Here is a 9182-nt window from a genome sequence, read left to right as displayed (position 1 = left end):
ACCAATATGCTACACCAGTTCTCACAGGTTCTGATTTTGAAGAATCAATCACATGGGGGGAAAGAATTATCACAAGATAACAGATCTATTTAATACAACACATATGGATATATTTTATTATCTATAGCATGGTGATATAATGACATGGAAAATATAAAGCTGTCCTGGTGTGAGTACAGCACAATGCATCAATACAATCACAATATAGAAAAAATAAATTTATGATCACAATTGAAATCCACCAAACAGAACAAAAATACCTTCACAGATGGTCAGTCTGACAGTCTGTTTCAGAGTATACGTTTTGATCATAAGGGTTCATAATTTTAAAAAAGGGACAACAGTTATAGATCTGTGTCCCAGTGGGAGAAAGGAAATCATCATTGCCAGGTGTGGTAACTTAGAAACTCCACAGTCTCTCAAAGGGCACTTCAGTAAAAGCCTGTTGTGCAAAAATATCTACTTTTCACAATTGACAGCATGCCAGAAGAACCTGCAACAGAGAGGAATTCTAGCAATGGTTGAGCTGTGCCAGCTACTCATCAAGGATATTTTTTGGGTTGTTTTTGATGACTTTCTATTAGGGTATTATCAGGAATGTATCTGTTTCTATGGCTGTGATCCAACAAAGCATGCGAAGAACAGCTTTGGTAGCATATCAACTGCAAATAAATAAATAAATATCAGAATAGTAGCCCTTTTCAAAAAGCTGAGATTCTGTCAGTCTGGTGATGGGGTTGAATCCAGCCCTTCACTCTATCTCTTGAACTCTACCTAGCTAATATCCTGCTGATCAGAATTTTAGCTATCTTAAAAGGGCTCTACATTTTATGTCCTGGCAGCTAAGATCAGGAAGTGGAAGCATGCATCTGCCCTCACGTGTGCATATGGTTCATAAGGCAGCTAGGAACATACATGCAGTGTCTACCTTATTAAAGGAGTGACTGTGTCTGTCATATTGACATACTATGATACAACCACACTGCAAACTAGATACCATATCATGTATTATGATAAGATGTATTTATAACAAGACATATTCACTGGATCCAAGCTAATGCTGCACGAAGGGAAGAATGTTTTGTTAGTGCAACAGGAGAGAGAGGGGGGGGGCACTTTATTTTGGTCATAGACCAGACAAAAACAAAAACATTACAAAAAACCAGAATGAGTTTTACAAACCATATGACAGAATCTTGCCATTCTGGTAGAAATCCCCTTATTAAATTTAGACAATAAAATATTATGATAAAAATCATCAGAATGGCCAGGGAAATTTTCCAGGAGCGGGGAAATTAATCTTAGCCAAGTGCCCCTGTAGAAATCACTCTATAGGATGACATGAGTGGTAGTTTCCACTTTCCACAGCACCAGAGCCACATGGACAGAGTCAAGATAAAAATGGTATCCCTTTAAATTTCCATTCCAAAACAGCAGAAGGCAGCCCGTTAACACGGGCAAGCGTTAAGGCATGCCTAAATTTAGGAATTAGTATGTTACTTAAGTACTCTGCCGGTTTAAAATTAACCAGTCGGTTCCCTATATATGTGCCACTTCCACCTGTATCTCCATATCTAAGATGCACTGCTTAATGGCCCTCATAGCCTGATCTATTCCTAGCCTAGTAAGTTCAGCTTGAGAAAGTCCGAATTGGGAAAGTTTATTTTTAACCAGGGACTTTCATTTAAAGTTAAAGCTGTCAATCATTATTAAAGAAGCTAAGCCCACTTGGGCAAAGACTAATTTTAACCAGAACAGAATGATGCATCTCCAGTAGCATGTCTCCAACCTAATAAGTCCTACCTTGAGTCTGATAAGAGCATTGGGCACACAACGGCACCTGCAGCATAGATCTAATGAATTTAGTATGGGTTGTTACCAGTGAAGAGAAATTACTTACGGGCCCCAATTGTGCTCCATATAAAAATTGTGGGTATACTTTTGCAACAAAGAGTTTAATTGCAGCAGGGATAAAAGAAGCACCCCGCATAAAATGATATGATTTAATAAAATTAATCGATAGTTGGGCATTCTGCCTTATAGAATTTAGGTGAGCATTGTGGGTACCCGATAAATGGAAAACTACGCCTAAGTATCCTCTATAATAAAAGCCTTGGTGTCCGTCTGTGGACACCCAGGCGTGTGTCCGTGCCTCCCTCGGCCATTCTGGGCATGCGCAGAGCACATGCGCAGTACGGCCGAGGCAGAAATGGACAAAGGGACCAGGCGGCCATGTTTGTTGCTTTGCCCGGCCGCGGAGTGGACAAAGGCGGCCATGGGGAGAAACTTGGGAAGAGGCGGCGGGGGAAACTTGGAAAGAGGCGGTGGGGGAAGAGGCGGCTGGGAAACTAGCCGAGGCGGTGGCAGAGCCGCCACCTCGGCCAGAGGACGCGGTGCGGCTGAGGCGGCGGCGGAGCCTGGCCGCGCCACCGAAGCCGAGCGGGGGAAAGAGGCGGCGGGGGAAGCCGGCCGAGGCCTGGCGGCGCCGCCAAAGCTGGGCGGGGGGGAGAGTTTGGGGCCCTTGCCCGGCTGGGGAGACCGGACGCGGCATGCAGGCTGGCGGCGGAGGAAGGGGGAATGGCGGCTGGGGGCCCAGAGCGCCACGGGAACTCCAGAGAAATAGAAGAAAGTCGGCAAGAGAGGTTACGAGGGGGAGGCTGGGATGGAAAGGAAGAGCAGGGCCGACGAACTGCAATCCCTCCCCCGATGCAGGGGGTCGCTTCGGCTGAGGAGGGCCACGCAAAGCGGTGGGAAGAAGAGCGAGCGGGCTGAGGGGGCGGCAGCGGAAGGTATGTGGCTGACAAGGCGGAGGTGCTGCTGAGCTACGTAGAAGGAGTGGCAGCAGCAGGCAGCGAGAGAGAGAGAGAGAGAGAGAGAGAGAGAGAGAGAGAGAGCGTCGTCGAGCGGTGAAGGTGGGGCTGGAACTGACCTGAAGGAGGGGAAAGGATGGGGGCTTCTGACTGGGGGGCTGGGGTGATGTTTCTGGGGTGGGTGGGGGAGATGGGCAGGCAGGCTAACCTCTGGGTCTCAAGTGCTGCTGCTGGGGTCGAGCCCCAGGGAAGAGCTCTAAAACAGGCTCCGTACTAGCGCCCGTTATTTTAACGGGCTTAAAAACACTAGTTTAAAATAATTAACTTGTTTGATTTTATGTCCATTCATTACCCAATTATAATGCTTTGGGCGTTTAGCGAATACCACAACTTTCATTTTATGATAATTAACTTCAATAAACTCATCTGCACAAAAGGTGCTGAGAAGACCAAGTGCTCGTTTTAAGCCAATGGGAATCTGAGACATGATAGCCATGTCGTCAGCATAAAGCAAAATGGAAAGATGATTGTGCGCTAATTTCAGAGGATGTATGGAGGAGCCAGTTAATCAGGACACCACAGAATTAATATATATATTAAACAAAATAGGAGCTAAAATATAGCCCTGTCTCACTCCTCTAAAAATTGGAATCTCTGACGACAGGTAACTGTTCTGGTTGCAGCATACCTTCAAGCAGGTATTAACGTGCAAGTTGGAAATTAGGAGCAGTAGCCGCATAGCAATTGAAAGATCTTTCAATTTTTGCCAAAGCGTTTCTCTAGAAATAAAATCAAACGCTGACCATAGGTCTATGAAAGCTACATGTAGGGCAGAACCTGGATGGTGGGGATATTTTTCAACTAAGAACTGTAGAGTAAATACATGTTCTATGGTGGAATGCCCTGTCCGGAAGCCTGCCTGCTCAGGGGCCAAGTTATTGTTCTTATCTATCTAATCGATCAATTTGGCGTGTAGATGTTTGGCATAGATTTTACAATTATATTTAGAAGGCTAATGGGGTGATAATTTGCTGGATCCTCTCTTCTACCTTTTTTTGTAGATAGGTATTATGATTGTGACACCTCAGTCCTTCGGTATTTTGCCGTGTTATCAATACAAGTAAAAAGGGAAGCTAACACCAGAACCCACCAATCCATGTTAGCCCATAAAACTTCAATAGTAATAAAGTCTTTTCCAGGAGCTTTAACCTTTTCAAATTGCTTAATTAGATCTTCAACTTCTGAGCAAGAGACAGGATCCCAACTAGGTAGTTCATTGATGTTCAAATCATGGTTAACCTCCACAGCATCAGCTCTCTTGTACGAAGTAAGGAAATGGTGCTCCCAAACTGCTGCAGATATAATGAAAGATGGAGGAGAGGGGGCTCTCTCCAGGGAAGAAGCAATGAGCTGCCAGAAGGTGGTCTGATTTTTCATTTTGGCCACCTCCATTAATTCAGCCCAATTATTCCTAATTTACTGGAATTTCTTATTTTTTAATAATTGCTTATATTGTAATTTCATGGTGTGTACCTCCTGTGCACTGATCTTAGATGAATCTTCTGCTTAAATTCTGAATGCACTTAATAAATTCCTTTTTGCCACCTGACAATCCTTGTCAAACCATGGGCAAGAAGGGAGTTTTGAATATTTTCTGGATGGAAAAGAAAAGCTGGCAAGCACAGGATATACTAAGGACAAAATATTATCATAATATTTGAGCAAGGAGCCATCCGTGAAGTTGGAAGATCCAGCCATAATTGCCTCACGCAGAAAATGGGCTTTGGGTGAGGTAAGTACATAGGAAACTGCCATATACTGAGTCAGACTATTGGTCTATCTAGCTCAGTATTGTCTTCACAGACTGGCAGCAGCTTCTCCAAGGTTGCAGGCAGGAATCTCTCTCAGCCCTATCTTGGAGAAGCCAGGGAGGGAACTTGAAACCTTCTGCTCTTCCCAGAGCGGCTTCATCCCCTGAGGGCAGGGGCGTAGCAAGGTTGAACTGGGCCCAGAGACAAGATTTTAAAATGCCCCCCCCCCGAAGCTCAGCTCCTGAAGTAAAGAAATCTTAAATGAGGCTGAATAGTGGTAACAAAAAGCATAGTAATATAACACAGCTATGTGCCACAATAGAACTTCATCCTAAATTATGTTTTAAACGGTTTTGTAGATTGTGGATGATGCAAGTCATCTAATGGTACTAGAGAAAGAGATGCGGTTCTGGTAGATCCAGGTCTTAACACCCACATCAATTTCAGAGGATGAATACAACTGAAGGAAGCCCAGGCGGGTGAGCGGCTGGGGGAGTCAGTCATGTGACTTGCCTTTGGAGGGCCCCCCAAGGCAGTGGGCCCCCAGACAACTGTCTCCCCTTGCCCTATGATAGTTACGCCCCTGCCTGAGGGGAATATCTTGCAGTGCTCACACATCAAGTCTCCCATTCAGATGCAACCAGGGCAGACCCTGCTTAGCTATGGGGGCAAGTCATGCAGTTCAGAGAGACGCATGGAATGAGCATCAGACCATCTTACTCTGCGTGGGCCACAGCCCACCTCGGGGCAAGGGACCTGGCCACCCTCTAGATCAAGGGTGGGGAACCTTGGCCCTCCAGCTGTTTTTGAACTACAACTCCCACCATCCCCAGCCACAATTAGATGGTGGGAGTTGTAGTTCAAAAACAGCTGGAGGGCCAAGGTTCCCCACCCCTGCTCTAGATAAACTGTTCCCTTCCACATAACATTAATGGCAAGGGTAGAGTGATCTCTCTCCGGGTGAGGGATTACATGAAAATTCCTCACCAATAGAGCCAGGTTGCAAGAGATAGCCACAAAATCAATCAGAGAGGGCTTGGGGCCCACCCAGTGTGAGAATTCAGATGGAAAATCTGATGGTACTGAACCATTAAGCAAGTGTAGATTTGCCTTATGGCATGTTAACAAGAGGTTCAAACCACAGGCATTGCATCTAGAGTCTTTGGACTGTCTAACTAATAATAAGGAAGGAATAGGTAGAGTCAAGGGATACTGATGAAATTTCTGGAAAGTGGAATTATCATCTGGGCTGACATGGGCATTAAAGTCGCCAGCTACAATCAAATAGGCATTGTTGAGAAGGCCGAATTTCAAGGATAAAGACCTCCAACCTAGACCAAATCTCCTTCATATATACTCGTGTACCAGTTGGGGGTATATAAACACTAATAAAAATAAGACTGGAATCCCCAAAGTTAATTAATACAGCTAGAGCCAAAGAGTCCAGATTTCCCAGTGAAGATGCCTTGGGCTGAAGAGCAGTAGAGACAAGAACTGCCACCCCTCCCATGGGTCTGCCTCTTCCTTTGCCAGGTATAACGTCCAATAAAAATGGTACATATCTGGGCAAATGAATGTCATCTATCAACCAAGTTTCCTGGATTAACAAAATGTCAAAACCAGAAACAAAGGATAGAAAGTCAGGATCACGGGTTTTAGATTTCCAGCCACCAACATTCCACACCAGAACTGAGAACTGGCACAAGGGACTCGCAAGTCAATCAGATTCGGGTGGAGGATGTACAGTACTCTCAGAGGAGAGGAATGGCAGTTAGTATCCAAGATGGATGATACAGTTCCAAAGTGGGGATCATTCAGCAATCCTGCCCACTGATCATTCTGCATTTGCCCATTCTCATGGTGAGCCCTCGATAGTTGCTTCAGCACATCCAGATTGGTATCAAGGCCACTGAGGGGCTGTGAATCGAGAAGGGAATTCATCCCTATACGTTAGACTGGATGATCAATAGGTACCTGGAGTTCTGAGATACTAGTTGTAGAAGGAACTACACCATTGTGCTTTCCCAGATTCACCACAGCATCCGCAATCTCTAGCAAGGAATTTGAGCTGACCTGAAGCTCACTGATAGATTGGGAGAGAATGTCAATAAGATCTTGAGAAGAGTCTTGTCCAGTGTGGTTAGCATCAGTGGAAAAGCATATGATAACTTCATCTCTGGGTTGTTTTTGTTTTACAAGTTGGTCATGAAGGGGCTGGATAGTTTGCCCTTGAGAGCAGTTGAAACAGGAATTTCTCTTGTTGACTTAGAGGCTACCATACATAGCCGAGAACGAGGTGTTGATGGCTGTGTCTTTATCTCTTTTGTAATCAAAGGAGTTACCAAAGAATTAGAGAAGCACCTCTGTGTTTGTATTCCAGATCTGGCTAGAAGCTCCTTCAAATGTAAAAGCAAACATGGAATTCTGTCGTTTTTGAAGGTGAGCTTAATTCTTTGATTAAATCTTATGTTAGGTAAGTATTCATACTTAATGAGGTCCTGGCTAAAAATAGTACTGCATGTTAGAAGTCTCAGGGAACTGAGAATAGCCTCTTTGTGTCTCCATTTATGATGGTTAATGGGTGTACGAGGGATAATCAGAGAGATGCAATTTGAAAGCAGGACACAATTAGCCTTATTGTCAGGCACAGAGGGCAACAGAGAGTTAGACAGACCTGGTTTCGCAGTGAAAGGATCCCTGGTGGGCTTAGAGCTCCCACGATTGTTTGAAGGGCCACTCTGGCTTTGTGGTAAGGAAAGAATTATTGCATCCATTTTCCTTTCCAATCACTGAATGCTTTGCAAGATGCATTGCAAAGTGTCCGCTGTTAAGCTACAGAATTGAGATAGAATAGCATTCTGTTCAGGGACACTCTGAGGCTTCTGCAAAGTATCAGTCTGTGCAGGGTCACAAGCTGTATTCTCAAGCGTGTTCACAGAAGGGATGCCAGGGCCGGCCAACACATCAAATCTATTTTGTGAAAGTAATATAGACAGAGGATTTATATCAGCGGACAAATATTGCTCCAATCATGACTGCTTGGATTGTCTCTCCAAGTCCACAATGCAGGCTGCTGGGCTGGCCCATACGCGTTTCTTTCTCCCCATCCTGTTGTGATTGTTATTTAAAAAGCCATATAAAACCATAAAAGTCACCTTGGAAACTAGTCAAGGATGATAAAAGTCCCAGAAGGGTTGTTAAAAGCAATAAAACTGGCTTTAGCACGGCAAATAAATCAGAAAGGGAAGAGCTCAGAAAAAGGCTGCCATTCAGTTACCATGTTGCCCTGCCTCATTACAGACTGTAAACCCTGCAGGGCAGGGACCTGTCCTCTTGTACTCTGTAAATCACCAGGCCTTTTGTTGCAGGTTGCACCTTCAATTTGTCCCCTGGTCTGGAAGATCTCTGGCTGATGGGTTGGAATACTGGGTCTGTCTCTGTTGCTGCTGCCTCCTTAGCTTCGGTGCTCTTCCACTGACCTATGGCTCCATCCCCTAAGAGAAATATCTTACAGTGCTCACATGTCATCTCCCATCCAAATGCCCAGGGAAGAAGTAATTTTCAGCAACCCCACCTTCTTGCCTCTGTTGCCCTCTGATGCCCACTGATCATATGTCCCTGAGGGTTAGGGGACCCTCAAGGACATATTTTTGGAGGTATTGAGGGCAGCAGAAAGAAGGGGGGATTATCTAAAACCACGTCTGTCCCATTGCATGAGCAAAACATTCTTCATCTCGTGCAACTTTGGTCTGAATCCTACTCATTGTATTCAATAGATCAGATATACTGTGATCATTCTGTTCTCTCCACTGTGGTGAATCTGCTGTATCAAGGCTCAGGTGCTTTTTGTTTACCTTTTGTTCTTTGATTTTGTTTTATACTAGTTTTTACACTAGCTCTACAACATATTGATGAAGTTAAACCTCTGAGGGCATCTAACACGGTTCAAGAATATGCTCATACTCCATATTGTATTTAAAATATATTTTCACGTACTGTATATATTTTAATTAAAAGGTGATACACATTTATATGGGAATATCTGGGGATGTCCGGCAGATTAAGCAAAAATAAATGGTCTTTTGTGTAAAATTATTGGTCTATGCAGTTTTTACAAACATGTTTTCACCTTTTAAATTAAAAGCTGGTGGTAAGTAAACCTGTTGTAGCTGAAACATGTACTGAGCAGAGATCAGGGCAAATGCTGGATAGTGTGTAAAGTCCTTGACTCACACTAGCATATGAGAGTGTGTCCAATTGTTTAAAAATATGGGAATATGTCTACATTTATGTATATGTTGTGTATGTATATATATTAATACATCTATTTAAAATGCATCTCATTTTCCTTAAAATTAAACCAAAGCATAAAAATATAATATTTTATATTTCACACATAAACAAAACCTAAAAATATAATATTAAATCCTGTAAGAATTTAAACCATTCAAAACATTGCTGGCATATAGGTTTTGGTAATGTCATACTTTGCTAAGTTGTGATCAAAGGTTTTGTCAGCTTGATTAAACATTTTTCTGTTTAATCAGAATAGCAGTATAGC

The sequence above is a fragment of the Hemicordylus capensis genome, chromosome 4 (assembly GCF_027244095.1).
Source record: "Hemicordylus capensis ecotype Gifberg chromosome 4, rHemCap1.1.pri, whole genome shotgun sequence".
In the NCBI taxonomy this organism is placed as follows: Eukaryota; Metazoa; Chordata; class Lepidosauria; order Squamata; family Cordylidae; genus Hemicordylus; species Hemicordylus capensis.
Note: the sequence above shows the minus strand (reverse complement) of the source record.